This window comes from Equus przewalskii, chromosome 8 (genome assembly GCF_037783145.1).
Source record: "Equus przewalskii isolate Varuska chromosome 8, EquPr2, whole genome shotgun sequence".
In the NCBI taxonomy this organism is placed as follows: domain Eukaryota; kingdom Metazoa; phylum Chordata; class Mammalia; order Perissodactyla; family Equidae; genus Equus; species Equus przewalskii.
The window spans coordinates 71,657,816-71,677,697 of record NC_091838.1 but is presented as its reverse complement, the minus strand read 5'-3'; the positions used below and the strand labels follow the sequence as shown (position 1 = coordinate 71,677,697).

The 19,882-nt window shown below is 39.0% G+C and overlaps 1 long non-coding RNA gene across 2 annotated transcripts in view; it reads right to left on the bottom strand.

The window, feature by feature from the left end:
• Positions 1 to 685: 685 nt before the first annotated feature.
• Positions 686 to 19,882, bottom strand: part of LOC139085137 (uncharacterized) — a 118,433-nt gene continuing 99,236 nt past the window's right edge. For both annotated transcript variants that reach the window (XR_011543212.1, XR_011543211.1), the window contains one exon: positions 686 to 2,132. This is a non-coding gene — a long non-coding RNA (uncharacterized lncRNA). The remainder of the gene's footprint in view (positions 2,133 to 19,882) is intronic.

Sequence of the window (19,882 nt, the reverse complement as noted above, 5' to 3'; positions counted from 1 at the left end):
AAATTTCTTTAACATTTTGAGCAAATGTGCCAACCTATCTATATCATCTGCATTTTGGCTTGAAATTAAGCAGTTACAAGAAAAAGCTGGTCTATTTTTTTTTTTTCAGAAAATTCCACACTTTGGCATCATCATATTACTTGGTTCATAGACAATCTGCTTTCAATTTGTTGAAGTTTTAGGATCTTAATAGGCATAGACCTAATGTCTATAGCAAGGTTTATTCATATTCAGCAGATTTCTTTATATCTAGGCTTGCTTTTGCTGCTGTAAAAATTGAAGCATCAAAAAGGGTGCCTCTAAAATCATATAACAAACAGTATATATTCCAGAGGGCACACTGGAAAAAGCTCCTGCTTTCAGTGTAGAGTTCCAGTGATCAAGGCAGAGCTGTACCAATAGTCTTGATAAATTTGAATGGAAGACGTGTCTCCTAATTTTGTTTTCCTAACAGACCTCCATTTGGAATGTGGTCTAATACATAACATCCTCTTCTTAAAGATCGTTCTTGTCTGTGACTAAAACACTATGAGAATGTATACCCAGAATCTCTTTCTAGAGACTCTCCTAAAAATCAAGGGAAATTAGCTATAAATGTCAGGGAATTGCATATCTTTCTGCTAGTGAGGTATCCATAGTCATTTATCCTACATATTCTGATGGTGTCCTATTTTTTCTTCCAATATTTCTTATTTTAATTTTTCTTGTTCATATCTTCCACCATCTACCTGTTGCTTGAGATTTCCTCTCTGATCCCTGAAGACTTGCACCCTAGAGAAGTAAGCATGCTTTTTTTCCTAAAAGGTTGTATGGCTAATCACTGTGGAAAAACCAACCAGAGATAGAGAAAATTGCAATCACTGATTATTCACCAAGCTTTGATGGTGAGAGTGATGCAACATTATTAACCATGTACACCAGGATAAGAAAACAATGCAAGATTTAAAATAATATCTCAGTTTCACTACCTTAGAGATGTCCTTTCTCTGAAGCTCGATTGTCCCCTCTGAAAACAAAAGATAATACTACCCAACTTTTAAGATTGTTATAAAGACTGGAGGTAATTCTGTACACTTGACAGATGTTGAGCACATTTTAGGTGTCTGGCACTGTGCTAGGCTTGAGTATACAATAGAGGACGGGTCTACTGCGTAGGTCAGGAGGTCTCTGATAGGTCTCTGGCCTCATGAAGTTCACATTTGATTGAGGGTGGGCACAGAAATAAATAAGCATACAGCAAATAAAATAATAACAATACTTGTGAATGGCCTGAATTAAAAATATCATATTGTATGAACTAAAAGTTGAGACATAGGGCCCTTCGAAAAAATTTTTAATAATTTTTAAAATTATTTGTTGAAAAATGTTTCAAAGGTATAAGACCTTGAACTCACTTATTTATATGCCTAGTGAATTAATTAAAATTGGTAATGTATCCATTATGGTTTCTCCTGAATGATATGTCAATCACCCTGGGCATAAAATAAAGTGATCCTTGGATGTGGGAGAGAGAACGTTCTTTTCTGCTCTTGGCCTCTAATGAGAAAGGTCAAGAGGAATGGCTAGATTTAGTCACAGCTGGTAGCTGGCTTGTCGAAGTGTCTAGCCTGAGGGCAAAGACTCCATGGAATTAGGTTTGAGTAAACAAAACACCATGATGACATAATGTACCTATACTGTCTTTTCTTCCTATAGAAAGGCAACTGAGGCCACAGAAAAGGATTTGAGGCCAAAATCAGTGGCAGGAAAAGCAGAAGTTGATATATCTTACAAGTTACCAGTATGAAGACTCATTGCTGTTCACAGAAATAGAATTTCATAGAAGAATTATTTTGTATCATATTTTCCTGTTAGATATTTTGAATATCAACCTTCTCAAATACTTGCTGAGTTCATCAACCCACAATGATCGAGTCAGTATAATTCTCCCAAGACTTTATGAGCCTGCAGAGATGGTTAAGAAGAGGTTTTTCCCTGCCCTCAAGAAGACCAGACCATAGGCGGAAGGCAGACACTGGATGAGTCACTGCAATGTGATACAGCCAGTTCTCCGGTGGGAACTGAATACTGAGTCCTGAAGCTTCAGTACTTCAAATCTCCAGAGTGTGGCGTGTTGACGTTTGTTTTCTTTTCTGGGATAGAAAAAAAAAGAGTAAGTCATCATATTCAGCTTGCACACATCTGAACTTTTGATGTCGTTGTGATGTTTTGACTAACCCAGAGCTCATTGTAATTTCTCTAAGCCTTGTAGTGGTTGAGTTCGCTCTCAGTCTGCCGAAGTCTCTAGCTGAGTCTACTCGGCTATTTTTTCAATCTGATATCGTGCCAGAGGGAATTCTCAGTAAAGACTGTTTTTGCTTTCAACCTTTCTACCAAACCTGAGAAGCAATCATCAGCTCGAGTCACTTTGAGGGCATAATGAGTGTTCTTGCCAAGTTCGCTGTGGTTGTCTAAGTACCATGTACCATTTTTCTGACGGGGACTTTCACAGTAAAGGGCCCAGAGCTTAAATACTGTATTAGGTCGGAGTCTCCTAAAAGTATGTCTCCCACCCTCACCTCTTTCCAGAGTTCCAGTCTCTCGTATCTAATAGCTCATTCCATATCTCTACCTGCTTATGTAAGAAACACGTCAAAGATTACATGTTCAAAACAAACCTCTTGATTTTCTATCCTGCAAAGCCATTGTTCCCTTAGATTTTCACAACTCAGAGAATAGTGCCACCATCTACTCTGTAATTAAAATCAAAAGCTTGAAACAATACCCAGCTCCTCTCTTTCTTTCTTCTCCACATGTAGTCCATCAGCCAGTCCTCTCAATTCACCCCGCAACTTGTCTCCAAGTCGTCCATTTTCCTCCATGTCTAACACAGGCACTGTAAGCCCAAGACATTACTGCCCACCTAGGCTGCTGTTGTAGCTTCCCATGAGGACGCTCTTTTTCATCCCTTGCCCCACTTTGGTTCTTCATACAGCTGCTAGAGTCTCCCTTTTAAAACGTAACTAAGGTTGATGCTGCTCCTTACATTGTAACATAATTGTACTAAAGTTCCCCTAAATGAGGACATGTCTAAGTAATTATCTACTGGCTGACTAAAAGCCCATGGCATAGTGAAGAGGATACACTTTGGAATCCAAGATCATTCATAATATGATCCTAAGCTTTTCTACACAACAGCTATGTGAATTTGTGCAAGTTACCTAGTATCTTTAAGTCTAATTTCCCAATCTGAAAAATAAAAGTAAAACTATTATCTCCTTTCGTTCATTCATTCATGCTGAGAATGTTTGTTGAACCACTAAGATATGTTGGGTACTGTCATGAGCATTGATATAAAAAGTAAATAAAACAGATATAAGGCTGTCCCTATGTTGTATAAAGTTTATAGCAGAACATTTTAAGTGTCAAACTCATGACATATATTCAGTAAACAATGGATATTACTATGGTCTGAATGTGTGTGCCCGCCCAAATTCATATGTCAAAATCCTAATGCCTAGCATGATGGTCTTAGGAGGTAGGGCCTGTGGCAAGTGCTTAGGCCATCAGGGTGGAGCCCTCATGATAGGATTAGTGTTCTCATAAGACAGACTAGAGAGCTCCTTCTGCAATGTGAGGATACAATTTAGAAGTCTGCAACCCAGAAGAGGGCCCTCACCCGACCATCCTGGCGCCTGATCTCAGACTTTCAGCCTCCACAACTGTGAGAAATAAATTTCTGTTGTTTATAAGCTGTCCAGTCTGTGGCAGCAGGAACAGACTAAAACAGGTGCTTTGTTCTTTTTCCTTCCGACACTAGTGATCACCTATCACCTATCCCAGCCTCCCTCAGGCATCTCCTGATTTTTAATCCAGGGCTATTTTGACTTTACCATGGTGACTTATGCTGTCATCTACTGTAGCAATATCTAGTTTTCACACTCAAAACAAAAAGGTGAAATTATTTGTCCTCAAAGGATCACATGGGTAGTCCTCTTAGTGCAATTTAGGGAAAGGATGCAATTATTATCCTCCATGTGAGTGGGCCCTCTGCCATATATAGCACCCACTAGATGTGTTAAGGTACATGAGGAGGTGAGCATGTTCCTTGAAGGTTATAAATAAGTGTGTGATGTTTGTAGTAAAATACAGGAATTGGGTTTTAATTATACCAACATACCATAAAAGCCAGATGACACCTATAACCACAAAACAAGAATTCAGTTCAACAATTGGAGTAGATCAAGACCCTAAAACCACAGTTGCAAATAGTACCAGCTGGAAGCCAGCTCAAGTCAATTCACTCTTGGCTCACGAGGACCAAGAGACACCACCCTTTGATGAGCAAAATACCTTTGCAACCACTTGGGAGGCCAAAGCCTAGTGAAATCCCTTGAAGCATAGAACAATTTCTCTTTATATTTGGCTCCCAGGAACTCATGCCCTCCTTCCTCAAAGGGAGCCACAATTCAGTTCACGGATGAGAAAAGTCAGAAGAACAGGTTTCCCATCATAAACTGAGCCAATCAGAAACTGACTCTTTTCAGAGGCTATTAATTTACTTCTGAAATAGTTTGATTTTCATTTGCACTGAACAAGCACATACAGCCGTACAGACTGGTAGGCAAAACCCAGACTCACTGGTTTAATTTGGAAGCTCTTTTTGGGGCCTCTTTGGGCATGAAAGGTGATGAAAATGTAGCTGGTCTGGGAAAAATTCTGAATCCATGCCTGTGCACCGAGGGGTAAGTCATTTCCTTTCTTTGAGCTTTTATTTCCTCACCTATTAAAGAGGAGTTAAATAGCCCCCCTCAGGTCTTCTAAAAAGCATGGAGCTCTGAATTGGCCCAGGCCCAGGCCTCTCTCCTATCTGTGGTTCAGATCACTGACATCAGCTTTTTGGGCCATTTTACCATACTCTGAGCTTCCTTTCAGGAAGTTGCTTTGCATTAAGTACACTCTTGCTGTTATTTTGACTCACTTTATTAGCCATATTTCACCTTATTAACTATCTGTACTTTCTCCTCTTGAAGCCTTGAGGCCACTCTCCTTTGTATAGTAGCTTAATTTGCTGCCACAGCGACTGCGTTAGTGCTTCCACGGGGTTCCTCTCCCCAGCCTTTGCTTCAGACCAAGAGAAGTGCCTCCTTGGAAAAAAAGGCAAATTGCACTTTTTTTTTTTTTTTTGGAGGAAGATTAGCCCTCAGCTAACTACTGCCAGTCCTCCTCTTTTTGCTGAGGAAGCCTGGCTCTGAGCTAACATCCGTGCCCATCTTCCTCCAGTTTATACGTGGGACGCCTACCACAGCATGGCTGCCAAGCAGTGCCATGTCCGCACCCGGGATCCGAACCAGCGAACCCCGGGCCGCCGAGAAGCGGAACGTGCGAACTTAACCGCTGCGCCACCGGGCCGACCCCCAGATTGCACTTTTTTAAGAAGTTCTTTATAAATTTCCTTTTCTCAATTCAAGTATGAACTCAAGATAAGTGGGAATTAAAGAACTTTAGGGATTAATGGACCCATCCAGGCATTTGTTCTATAAAAAATTATTAAGCATCTTCTATATACCAAGAACTTTGCTAATGGTATTACATATATTTTACGTAATCAATCAAATTAAAAATATTAGTGGAACACCTGCTAAGAATCTAGGAGCTTACATCTTGCATTTCTGGTAAATTTTTCTGAATTCTTTCTTTCTTAATATCTTTCCTATTTAAAAAAAATTTAAATCAATTTTATCAAGATATAATTTACATTTTGAGTGTACAGTTCAATGAGCTTTAACCAATAGATACACCAATGTAACAACTCTACTCAAAATATAGGACATTTACATCACCCCTAGAAATTCCCTCACGCCTCCTGTGATCAACTTCCTTGTGTTCCTGGTTACCTGGCAAGCACTGATCTGTCGTTATAGATTAGTTTTGCCTGTTCTAGAATTTCATATAATGGAATAATTCAGCACGTTCTCTTGTATGTCTGGTTTCTTTCTCTCAGTGCACTGTTTTCGAGATTTCTCCATATTATTTGCATGTATTATTCATTGTCTCTTCTTATTGCTAAACAGTATTCATTGTAAGGATATAGCACAGTTAGTGTATCTATTCACATATTGATGAATATTGGGATTGTTTCTAGTTAGGGCTATAATGAATAAAGCTACCATAAAGATTCATGGACAAGCCTTCGTGTGAATACATGTTTTAATTTCTCTTGAGTAAATATCTAGAAATGAAATAGCTAGGTCATATTTAAGTGCATGTTTTACTTTATGAGAAGCTGCCAAACTGTTTTTAGAATAGTGGCACCATTTTATACTCTCAGAGTTCTAGCTGCTCCACATCTTCACCAGTACTTAGTCTTGTCAGCCTTTCAGTTCTAGCCTTTCCAGTAGATGTCCAGTAGTATCTTGTCATGTCATAATTTTAACTTGCATTTCCCTGATGACTAGTATGTTGAGCATTTTTGGATATACTTATTGGTCATTCCTAGATCTTCATATATTAATTACTTATTGAAATACTTTGAGTTGTTAGACATTTTATTATTGAGTTGTAAGAGTTATTTATATATTCTTGATACAAGTCTTTCATCAGATATAAGCATTGGGAAAATTTTCTCCCAGACAGTGGTTTATTTCTCAGTTCCTTAATGATTTCTTTCACAGAGCAGACATTTGTAATTTTAATGCAGTCCAATTTATTACTTATTTTTCCTTTGTGGTTAGGAATTTTGGGGTCAGGCCCAAGAAACCTTGGCCTATTCCAAGATTGTGAATATTTTCTCCTGTGTTTTCTTCTATAAGTTTTAAATTTTTAGTTTTTACATGTAAGTCAATGACCCATTTCAACTTTATTCTCTTAATATGGTGAATTACAATTATTGATTTTCAAATGTCGTATTAACTTTGCATTTCTGTTTGTTCACATATAATAGTGAAGTGTCAAACACTAAAAGTTGCTTGAAATTCACTGTGCCTGGGTAAGACTTGTCAACTGATGGGCTTCTTTATGGGGAGGTCTGGAGCGTTCCTTGTGTGTTGAGGGATTTCCACGTCAGTATTTGTGTGTCTTTTCTCTCCGGCTGGTCAGATACCACATAAAGGAATCCACCAGCTCTTCCTTGAAGGTTAAGGTCTGTTTCCCACTGATCGGTTGCTTCATGAAGGAAGAGAATATCATTGTAGGGTAAATAGACTTCTGTGTAAATCCCTGTGTACTGTTTGGCTCTCTCATGCCAGCTTTGGCTGCTGTCCTTCTGGTTCAACCTCTCCAGAGACAAAACCTCCATTCTTCTGCAAGGTATAAGAGGGGTTGCGGCCTGTTGTGTGAGAAAGAAGGTGTCTAAAGGCCTGGCTTCTCCTTATGCAGTCTTTAAGCAATCATTCTGCCTTTTGAACATCCGAAACTGTCTGGAATCTCATGGTACAAAATCTCATGGAATCTAAGGGATTTCAGGATCCCTGTATTTCTAGGTTGGGTTTCAGAACTGCAAAATATTGTTGCCGTTTCTTGTTGCTAATGTTGTTGTTTCTTCTTCTTTTGTCTTTGTGAATTTAGACCTTTTTAAAAGTCCTTTCACTGACTTTTAAAATGGAGTTTGGAGAAGCAGTAGAGATTAATAGGATGTTCAATCATTTAGAAAATCCTGGCATCAGTTTTTTTTTTTTTTTTGAGGAAGCCTGGCCCTGAGCTAACATCCGTGCCCATTTTCCTCTACTTTGTATGTGGGACTCCTACCACAGCATGGCTTTTACCAAGCAGTGCAATGTCCGCACCCAGTATCCGAACCAGTGAACCCTGGGCCGCAGAAGCAGACCATGCAAACTTAACTGTTGTGCCACTGGGCTGGCCCCTCGGCATCAGTTTTTTAAAATATTTTTTAATATTTGATGAGGAAACTGAGATACAGTAAGGCTAAAGAAATAAGCAGACATTGCCACAGTGCCTCGTAGGCATGTAAATGTGTTTTTTCCTTCTCCTGAAGGCAGTGGCGAGCACTGAGAGATGTTAGATAGAATAGCAATGTAATCAGAATTACATTTTTAAATGAATCTTATGTCTAGAGTAGAAGAGCTAGGAATAAAGGTAGGGAGACTGATTAGGAAGTTCTAGCAGTGATTGAAGAAAGAGTTCTGGCAACTTGATCTAGGGCAGAGGCAGTGGGTCTCAGCCTACATTCCTGACCTCTAATTTTTTCTTCTTTTTTTTGTGAGGAAGTTTATCGCTGAGCTAACATCTGTGCCAATCTTCCTCCATTTAGTATATGGGATGCCTCCACAGCATGGATTGATGAGTCATGCTAGGTCCGTGCGCCCAGGATCTGAACCCATGAACGCTGGGCCACGAAAGCGGAGCACAAACCCAACCACTAAGCCATTGGGCTGGCCCCCTGACCTCTACTTTCAATGGTTTCTTTCCATCTGTCATCATTCATTCCTTCAATGAGGATTAATCCTGCCAAATGTACCTTCTGAATATCTCTCCACTATACCTTCTCTTCCTCTCCAGCCTGAACAACTTTAAGCTCCTCAGGGGTCTCCATCCTGCTGCCAGAATGGCTTCTCTAAAGCACAGGTCTGATTGTGTGTCACTTCAGATGAAAACGTTTCAATGGCTCCCCAACGTCCAAAGGTCGAAGTTTGAGATCCTTAGTCTGACATTCATTTTTATTAGGTTTTGCAAAATTATCCATCTACAATGTCAGTAAAATTTTTTTAAAAAGAAAAAATAAAAGCCCTGATCCTTCACCATACACAGTTTGAAAAACACTGCTCTAGGTAATCTCCGTGTTGGTAAAATTTTTGAGGCACCAGGTTCCTACCCATGTTCATGTGGCCTCATAAGCATCATAAATGCCCACGAGATAGCAGGTTAAAAGTACAAGAGGAAAAAAAAAGAAAGGAACACTAATATCTGTCAAATATTTGCTCTCTCTCTGTGCCTCTTCTGGGAGCTCTACATATGTAGTATGTATTTTAACTACTGGAGTTGGAGTTTCTCTTAGGAATGAAGCTCTTTGTTTAGGAAAATACCTTGATAGACCACTTTGGATGGGCAAGGTAAGGCCTCAAAATAGACCGGTCTCAACAAGATAAATGAATGGGACATTGGTACTGAGAGCACAAAGGGAAATAGAGATCCTAACAACCTCACAGGAACTTGGAACCCACAGAGAAAAGTGGCCAACAAGAAATTCAAGATGGCAGAGCAACATGAGGATGCTTTAAAAAAAATTAATTAAAATGTCTGGTTGCTAAAGTTACATTGTTTAACCTGCTGTGATATAAACCTCCATTTTCCAAAAATCTTTAGTAAAGATACACACTAATACCTAGCATGAGTGACTTTGAGAGTCTATGAAAGAATGAGTGTGTGTTTCATATTTAGTTAATTTGAAACAGAAGAAAATAGGAAAGAGATGAGATGAGAATGAGTAGAGTTTGATGGAAGCCAGAATTCATAGCCAGTAATAAGTAAGAGAAGGTAAATATGCCACTACCAAGAAGGCTGCAGAAAGCTCTGGTAGGGCACAGGATTTCCCCTTGGACATGGGAACCAAGTTTTTGAAATCTCTCATTAAACAGTTGCTGCATAACAAACTACAACAAACTTAGGCTTAAAACAAAATATTTACTACTGCATCATTTTTAATGGGTCAAGAATATAGACATAACTTAGCTTGGTCCTCTGCTTCAAAGCCTCTCATATTTAGAGACAGACAAGGAGGGTTGAGAGAGTGACTCATTTTCAGGAATTGTCTCATGCAATTGTGAGAACTGGTAAGTCCAAAACCTGGCAAGCTGGAAATTGATGCAAGAATTGCAGTCTTGAATCCAAATTCCACAAGTCAACAGGCTGCAAACTCAAGCAAGATTTCTATGTTGCAATCTTGAGAAGCATTCTATCTTCTTCAGGGAATCTCAGTCTTTGCTCAGTTAAGGCTCTTCAACTGATGGAATGAGGCCCACCCACACTACTGAGGGTAATGTGCTTTATTCAAAGTATTTCTTTAAATGTTAATCTTTACTCAAAGTCTAATGATTTGAATGTTAATCACATCTAAAAAATACCTTCACAGCAACGTCTAGACTGGAGTTTGATTAAACTACTAGACACTGTAGCCTAGCCAAGTGGACACACATTAGCTATCACAGGCTACAGTCAAAGGGTTGGCTAGGGCTAGATCTCATCTGGAGGCTTGACCAGGGAAGCCTGGATCTTCTTCCAAGCTCATCAGTTAATAGTAGAATTCAGTTCCTTGCATGCTGTTAAATTAGTGGCTTAAGTTCCTTGTCGGCTATTGGCAGGAGGCTGCCCTTTATTGTTTGCCCCATGGGTGTCTCTATATAGTAGCTTGTTTCATCAAGGTCATCAAGGGCAAGAATCTGTTAGCAAAACAGGAGTCATAATCTTACATGACCTAATCAAGGAAATTATATTCCATCACCTTTCCATATTCTGTTGATTGGAAACAAGTTGCTAAGCCAGCCCGCAACCAAGGGATAGAATTACACAATGGTAAGAACACCAGTGGCTGGGTACCATCTCAGAGTCTGCCTGTAAAAGACTGCTTCTCTCTCTTAATATTTGGGTTTCAGGTAAACCATTTCATTAGAATTTTCTCAATCAGTTTATGAGGTAAGCATTTTTATTCCTGTTTCATATATTAAGGAATGAGATCAATATCACACACAAGAGGCAAAGCTGGTAATCAAGCCTGTATCTATTTTCTATCCAATGCTATATCTTTCTTCTTATACTATAAGGACAGACAGTGAGGAAAAAAAAAATATTGGAATTAAGCAACTCTGAGAACAAGCTTCTTTCTCTGTTTCCAACCTTTGATCTCCTATCCCGCAACCTATTATGGTTTCCTTTTTTATTTCTCTAGAAATTTCTATTAGAAAGACTGACACTCATTGCCCTTTCTCAAGTCTAGGTATTCCACAGACCCTTAACTTCTCCAGATACAGCTCCAAGATCAGCAGTTACAGCTGCTTTGTAGAGCACATGGGGACTTTTCTCAGAATTTCTTCTCATTCCTTATATTTCTGCTTTTGATTTCCCAGGCTCATTATCTTAATTGCATTGATTAGCCTAATTTTATGCTCCCCCGGTCATCTGACTATAAAACTGCAGCTATTATTTTTGCCTGTGGATTTACCCTTACCTCATTCTTCATGACCAGGCTGGCCCCTTGAAAGGAGAAATTATCCCGTGACCTGGCCATTCGTTATCAGGAAAGTCAAACTACGGATCCTATTCCAGGTGCCCTGGGTTTTAAACTCTGGCTTCAAGATTGGAATTTTATAAATGATTCTCATACCTAAGTACCTGCCTGGCATCCCAGTTTTTGTAGGACTAGGGTCCCTAGCTTGATCCATTCGATAGTTCCTAGGGGCCAGAGTTATGACAATTCATTGTAGCTAGATCCTCTTCTTTACCTTTTGCCACACTGCCAGATAGCTGACCCTCTTCTTGCTTTAGCCTGTAGTTATCATCTAAATATTATTCATCCTATGTAAGTAGAGAAGATGTGGAGCCTTATGACATTTCTTCTGCGTTTGCAACGGGTGGGAAATTACAATGAAACTTCGAGTTTATATCCTCAGGTTACTAGTTATAAACTTCAAATACAAAAGAAGTAAGTTCCAGACCTTCTAGCTAAGGGTGAGGAAGGAATAGGAATTTGGAGGCAAAAACCTTTCTAAGGTTTCTCAATCCTATGGCACCTACATAAAGTAAGCTATATCTATTCTTGAGGCAGTGCTTTGAGCTAGACATCTGTGCAAAAGATCACCCCTATCTCTTCTCAAATTTCCTCTGTGGACCCCCATTGCATACAGTAGGGAATCTAAATTGCCTAGGCTTGTATTCAAGGGTGGCCATGATCTGATTGCAAGCAAGTTTTCAATCTTATTTCCATGTCTTGTGCACGATAATCCCTTCCCTTTCCTTGTATATAATAGTCTTCCCCTAATTCTTTACTTATTAAACATGATCCAAGATCTTTTCAGGTCCATCAACACCACATTCCTAGATAGCCCTTCCTGTTCCTTACAAGAATCTCAATGAAATGCTCTTTTATCTGTGATCCTCAGGACATTGTTTATATCTACCCAAGCACATATTTCATTCTATCATGTGATTTGGCTCATTGTTTGCATGCCTTTCTTTCCTTATTAGGCCACAACACTTTTTAAAAAGTTAAAATCTGCTTTGTATTCTTCATTTTATTCCCCTTCTCTGATTCTATCATAATGCAGTGAGGGAGGCATGCTGATAAAATGAGGCTGAGGATAAGACATAGATTTTGGAATAAGACACAACTAAATTTGGAAATAGGTTCTGGCATTTACTAACTGTGTGATTGGAAAAGTTATTTAGCCCCCAAGCCTTGGTTTCCTTCTCTAGCAAATGAAAATAGCATTGCCTGCCTTAGAGGTTTGCTGTAAGAACTGACTAGTATTAAATATATAGAAAGATTGGCACAACGTAGGGTATACAATTACTGTTTCTTCTCCAGACCTCTCATGTCCACAACGCAGAGCCCACTCCCCATTCCAACCTCCTCTCCCACCACTCTTTCTAATTCCATCCCCTGCTTTAATAAGTGTTTGTTAAATTGGATTGAATCCTCTGTCACTGGCCCCCTTGAATCAGAAAGCAAATGACTTAAAGCTTTTAAAGGATCTATTGACTCCTCTCTGCAGCCTTTCATTTGTTTGATGCCTTGTATCCTTGCTTTCTCCTACTCCCCCCCACCCTGGTTTACTATGAATCCTTCTTTTGTGTTCTCTTTCTGTTTTAAAATTTCATTTTCACCTTCAAGCTCTCTGTTTACATTGTGTCTCTCTCCGCGGAAAGAGCATGGCCTTGCGAAGCTGGCATTTGTTTAATCTTCTGGCTTCTCAAGATCTGTATTTATGAGTCTTCTAATGTTCCCAGTGCTGGGGACTTCAACACACATGCCAGAACTTTCTGAGTTAAGTGCTCCAACCTGAAAGGAGAGCTGTTCCAAGGTTATGTAATCCCCCACCATGTTGCTTCCTCATCCACAGCCAGGAAAAATAAAAGTTTCCATGGAGATGAAACAGAAATGAGTCTGTCTGATCAATTCTGATTTGTATAAATAGGAATCCATTTTAAGTCTATGTCTGTGGCTTGAGCAGCTTGTCACAGTTAAGGAGAGAATGGGAAGTTATCAAATAAGTTTCTAGCATTGAATATTTACTCAGTTCAATATAAGAGAGAGGCTAGGTCCTTGCCCTAAGGGGGCTTAAAATTTAGTAGGGGAATGAAAAGTAATCCATAATAAAGAGAGGGTAATCAAAGGCTATGAATAGGAAGAGTGAATTTAATTAATATTTATGGAAGTACTGTATGAATAAATAAATAGAGGGTTGCTATGGAACAAATGTTTTTGTCCCTCCCAAAATTCGTATGTTGAAACCCTAATCTCCAATGTGACGGTATTTGGAAATGGCGTCTTTGGGAAGAAAGTAGTTCATGAGAGTGAAACCTTCATGATGGAATTAGTGTCCTTGTGAGAGGAGGCATGACAGGATAGAGTTTTCTCTCTCTCCCTCTCTCTCTCTCTCTCTCTGCTGTGAGAGGACACAGCAAGAAGACAGCAATCAGGAAGAAGGTCCTTGCCAGAACATGACCATGCTGACATCCTGGTCTTGGACTTTGCAGCCTCCAGAATTGCAAGAAATAAATTTCTGTTGTTTAATACACTCAGTCTACAGTATTTGTTACAGTAACTTGAACCGACTAAGACAATGATTGAACAAATGAATAAAAATGATTAAATGAATCAATAAATGAAAGCTTGAGCTTTAAGTCTTGTGCTTTAACAATTTGACAAAGTAACTAATTCAAAGTAATTTAAAGCACCGTTAAATTATTTGCATTGGACTCCACATGGATCTCATTAAGTTGGCAGTCTAAACTATTTCAACAAACACACCTTAAGTAACTACAATGAACCAGACCTTACAGTGAGTACAAAAGGAAAACAAGATGAATAAGGTATTGTGCTTTCTCTAGGATACAAAATTCTCCTGTCATCTTTTGTGGATTTTTTACCAAGATATCCTAAGAGCAGTATAAGCCCACAACCTCCAAGCGAGTAGCATATCATCAGTTTTAAGTACAATAATAGATTGAATGGAAAGTGTGTTGAGACTCAGGACTACTGGTAGATCTATAGGCATTACTCAGTGTATCTATTTCATCAACTGGAAAGCTTTATCCTTTCTGGAAGTAGTTTGACACTTTCCATTCTTTGTTCTAGATATGTGAAATATTTGTTATGTTCCCAACTAGACTGTAATTTTCCTGAGAGTAGAATCTATTTTTTATTTATCTATGCTTTTTCCGCAGAGCCTAGCATAGTATCTGGCACATGGCAGATACTCAATTATATTGGACGGATGAATGAATGAATAAACAAGTGAAATATAAAGTAGAGAGGCATATTTGCTCCATAAGGATTTGGGGACTGTTACTATGTGTCAGGCATAAATCTAGGCAATGGAGACATAAAGGTAAATAAAACTAGTTCCTGGTGCTTCAGGAGCTCTTACCCTGGTTGGAAACTCAGAATGTAAACCAATAATGATAATTCAGTGTACTAAGTGTCACGGTAATGATAAACATTGGAAGATTTCTGAGCAGTTGGCAGGGACCTAGACTTCTGAAAAGACTTAGGCAGAGAAGCGAACTTTGAACTAAAGATTGAATAAGAGTTTGCCAAGTGAAAAATTTAGGAAGATAGTTCAACAGAATGATAAGAATGCAATATAGTAGTGAAACAGAGTTCATTATAGACAGAAACAGCACATGGAAAGACGCAGAAACATGGGAATGTCCGATATTTCAAACTAATTTGAGGTGGCCAAAGTGGGGGTTTGTTATGGAGAGTCGCAGCATAGGGGAGTCTCAAGATAGATTGGGGTCAGATTATGAAGGTCCTGTCATGCAGAGTAGTTTGAACTTCATCAATCCAGCAATAATAAGCCATTGATTTTCTTTAAGGAGAGTAGTGAGATGATAAGTTTTTTTCTTAGAAAGACAACTCTGGCTAGGGTGGGAAAGTAATCCTGAAGATCATGGAAGTAAGGAAACATTTGTTAAATGATGACTCTGTGCCAGGAAATTCATTAGGGGCTTTCACAGTTATTAGTGAAGTTTGCTTCATTTCATCCTTACAATAACCACAAGAGATGAGCATTAGTGTGCTCATTTAACAGACGAAAAATCTGATGCTTGAAATTGGGAATGGAAGGGTGACTAGAAATTGAGAAACTACTTAAAATTCTAGAGGAGACTAAAAGTGGCTCAATAGTAGAACAATGGCATTGGAGAAGGCAGAGTAAGGAGGGAAGGAGGGTGGGGAGACGCGATATTGGAGAAGTACTCAGAAAGCGTTCTTAATAGAATGGTCATTGGTGGATGGAGGCATGAGGTAGAGGGATAGTCAATGGTGAAGTCAGTCTCTAGAGAGTTGAAAAGCCTAAGACTTATATAACTACCTTCTTCTAATGATTTAAAAATCTCTCACATTTCTTCTCATACCATTAACTTGAAATCCATGTACATTTTCCTCAAGGTGTAAAACAAAGTTTTAGAGACATGTGACTTTAGTGTGTCCTCCTGGGAGTCAGCTACCATGCCAGAGAAGATGCTAGGTACTCAGTTCTCAAGACAATTTTGTATCTTTAACTGTGTTGTATTGAGAGAATTTCTGTTACTGAAGTATTCAGTGGATTTTGGAAACAAACAAATGTATAAATGCAAACAACTATGTCAAATGGGAGACACCACCCAGACTCTTGGCAAGCCAAAATTCACTTGGAAGCAATTAGTGGCTCAAGAGACTGATATCATAGAGGATCAAAGTGTTCTCTGGGAAGTGATTCGGGGAGTAAAGAGGCCACCAGTTACTTCACAGTAAACCATGCAAGGATTGTGAAACTCGGTGCATTTTGCAATGCTATACACAGCAGAGAAATGATTCCAGTTCCAGAGACACACTGCTGACGTCCAAAAAGCTTCTTTCTTATGCTTCCAAGGACTTCTAGTATCACATATTCTCCTTTCTCTCCCAGGCTTCCTTTTCGGTGGTCTATTCCGAAGGTGTCTCCTTGACAACTCTCATGCTTAGCAAATGTAGTCAGGCATAGACCCAACCTTCTGTTTTACAAAAGAATCGAGAGTACAGGAGGTTGATTGGGGTAGAGGAGACACAGAAAAAATTTAATATACCTTCTCAGCCCTTCTGTAGGAGTTCTGACCACTTCCTCTAACCGAAGTGATGAAAGAGGAAGTAAGTGGCACAGGAAATTAGAAGGGGAGGAGAGAGGTAAGGAGACTTCAAAGAGAACTTTCCTATCTCGCAAATCTAAGGACTCTCCATTAATGTATCTCATAGCAGCCTACTTTTTTGTTTTATAGTTCTTATCAAAGTTTGTAGCTATATTTCTATAACTATGGTCACCACTAATAATCCCTGAAATGCTCAGTACTGCTAAAATAACAGTGTCCAGGAGACTACAGTGCTGGATGTGTATGTGCATGCGTGTGTGTGTTAGAACAGTAATGCTTGCCAAAATGAGAAGATACTCCAAAATTCTCACATGGAGGCCTAGAACTTCCTCTAGAGATTTAAAGGTTTTAATTATGTTTGAAGAAAGAACTGGACCAATCAGCCAATGGAATGATAGCTATTGTATGTGGGCTCTTACTTTCAGGATCACCTTCTCTAAGGATGAAAATTTAGACTGCTAACAAAGAGTGAAGGGGTACATATAGATGGTGATTGACAAAAAATAATGTACAACTGAAATTTCACAACGTTATAAACTATTATGAGCTCAATAAAAAAAATTGACTGCTTGGATTCAGAATATGCCATCAAAATCCTTTACAATGGGTCCCAGTCTTCTTTTCTTCTGCCATCATCTCCCACTTCTCTTTCCTTTACCCTCAGACACATACACACACACACACACCACCCTACATTTTAGCCATTCTTTTATTCCCACTGTATTAGTTTCCTATTGCTGCTGTAACAAATCACCACAAACTCAGTGACCTAAAACCACCCCCACAGATTGATTATCTTATAGTGATACAAGTCAGAAGTCCAACACAAGTATTATGGTACTAAAATCAAGGTGTTGTCCAGGCTGTGTCCCTTTTTTGAGGCTCTAGGGGAGAATATATAGCCATGACTTTTCCAGATTCTAGAGACTGCCTGCCATTCATTGGCTCATGACTCCATTTCTCCTTCTTCAAAGCCAACAGGATGACATTTTCAAATCTCTCTCTGACTCTGACCCCAGCCTGCTTCCCTCCTTCATTTATAAGGATCCTTTTAATTACACTGAGCCCACACAGATGATATGGGATAATTTCCCCCTCTGAAGACCTTTGTCATAATCACATATGCAAAGTCCCCCTTGCCATATAAGGCAACATATTCATAGGCTTTGGGAAGTAGGCCATGGTGATCTTTGAGGGGGTCTTTATTCTGCCTACCACACCTACAGAACACTAAGTACATTCCCACTTCCATATCTTCTCTTAGGCTGATTTCTCTGCCAGAATTAACTCTCCTCCTTTGTCCATCTAGAGATCAACTATCTTAACTTTAACCTCTTCTCTGAATCTTTCCCTAATTACCCATCTTTCCCTTGGGAGAATTACTGTTCTATGCTTGTCCTTATGGCAATATGTTAAATATTGAGCCTGTTAGAGCATTCATCACAGGCATTGTTTTTCTTTGCCACTTGTCTGCCTCTTGCAGTAGGCTGAGAATTTCTCAAGGTCAGTATGTATACCTTATTCATTTCTTTTTTAATTACTAGAACCTAGAGAAGTGTCATTAGTAAACATTGTTTATTTTGTATTTAATTAAATTCACTGATTTATGTAGAATATTTTTGGTCATTAACAACAAGACTTTGTTTTGCCCCTTCTAACTGCAATTCAATAACTGCTTTCAACCATATCCTGAAAAAGGTATGCCTTAGTTGATACCATAATGACTGAATTTAGATATTGGAAGGAATTTTTATGAAAGAAGATTTATCTGTGTGATGCCAGAATATAGAGCTAAGACCAACAAACCAATGTCACTGAAGGCCAAGTTTTGATTCACCTTGAACAAGTTTTCTGATGAAAAGAGCTGTAAGTCAAGAATCAGTTCTCTGAGCCATCTTCCAAACTAAGCAATGTGCTTTTCACATAAGATTATACCAATTTAAACCATAACATATGTTTGTAAAGTAATTTACAGCTTGCGAAGCACTTTCCTATGCATTATCTCATCTGAAAACCAACATTAATTGTGCTAAGTAGGTAGAGTTTATTATCCCAGTTTACAAAAGAAGAAACTAAGCTCTGAGAAATTGTGACTATTAGTGATTGACAGAGATGGAACTGGAATTTGGGTGCTCTGGTTTAAATCTTACTTCTCAATATATTTCACTATAATGAGGTTTATATTCTTTCGTCACTAGATCTGAGGCAGAAAGTGACTGAAGAACCTTTTCTCCTTAAACTCCTGTGCATAATCCTATAGAGGAATTATTGGAGGACCATGCATAACTCCTTCCACAGTCAATATATCTAATATCCCTCGATACTATAGTTAACTTTCTACTTAATTCATGGTCCCTTATAAACATGTTCTAGATTATATTTTGGAAACAGAATGCATGGCTGAGAGTCCATTAAAAAAAGAATTGGCTCTCTGAAAAAAAGGGTCATGTCACATAATTAACAGAGAACAAAAATGCATCTACTTTCAAGTCTAGAGAAAGGACTCCTCTGTTGAATATGGATAGATCAGAGTGCAATACAACTTTTTTAATACAAAAGCAAATTCAGAAAAATTAAAATATTTATAAGCCACATTTTTAGAAAATTCAATGTTAAAATCATATATCTAGAGTGAAGTCATGGGAATTAATTGAGTAGAATGCTCAAAGAATCAGTCCCTCTATCGAAACAATTATAAACTAGGAAAAATGGCAACAAACAAATTTTTTGAAACTCTGGATTCTAACCGAAGACTTCCAACGACTGGGAGCGTGTTTAATGAAGAAAAAGTCCACTAAATTTTGTTGGTAGAGCATTGTGGCATTTTTGCCTGTGACCTATCATTCCCCTGGCCTCAGCTTGGCAGTAGTGGTCAGGTGATGGTGGCCCACATTCCTGGTGTGGCTTGCTGAAGCTTATAGTAAGGAAACCTGTTCTTACAATGCTGTGACTTTACATTTTTATCTGTCTTGCAGTTACCTTAGGGCCTAGGAACTAGTGCAGAGGCTGACCTTTGTTTTGCCCTCTTCCCTCAGCTGGAACAGCTTTCCAGGTGGCAGCTGAGGAGTGTGTCAAAATATTTAAAGACATACACTTCCTGTGCCTGCCTGGAGCAAGAGAGGCAGATTGGACAATCATCAGACAGACCCAAAAGTCTGGGAAAAGAAAGGCTGAGGGGGAAATCACTGGTGGAATAAGGGCTTAGAAGGATCGCTGCATAAGCCAGAGAAGATGGAGAACAATGTGCTTGGACAGACACATGCCTGGAAAAGACCTCAGAATATTCTGTTTGTACCTCTGGTAAATCTGTGGGTTCAGCACAAGCAAGAGGTGAAGGCTTATGCAGCATTGTAGGCAGCTTACCTTATCATCAAAGGAGTTCCCCCAACTCAAGGCCAAGCTAGATAAACTGGACAGTAGTATGTTTTTAAATGTTTAGTTCCAGGGGTCAAGCAAATCCATGTCAAGTCATTGGGTGGCCACTAAAATAACTGAACAGGGTCTTCAGTGACCACACGCAATAAGAAATACAGTCTTTGCAAAAACAGTTTGGAAAAAGTCA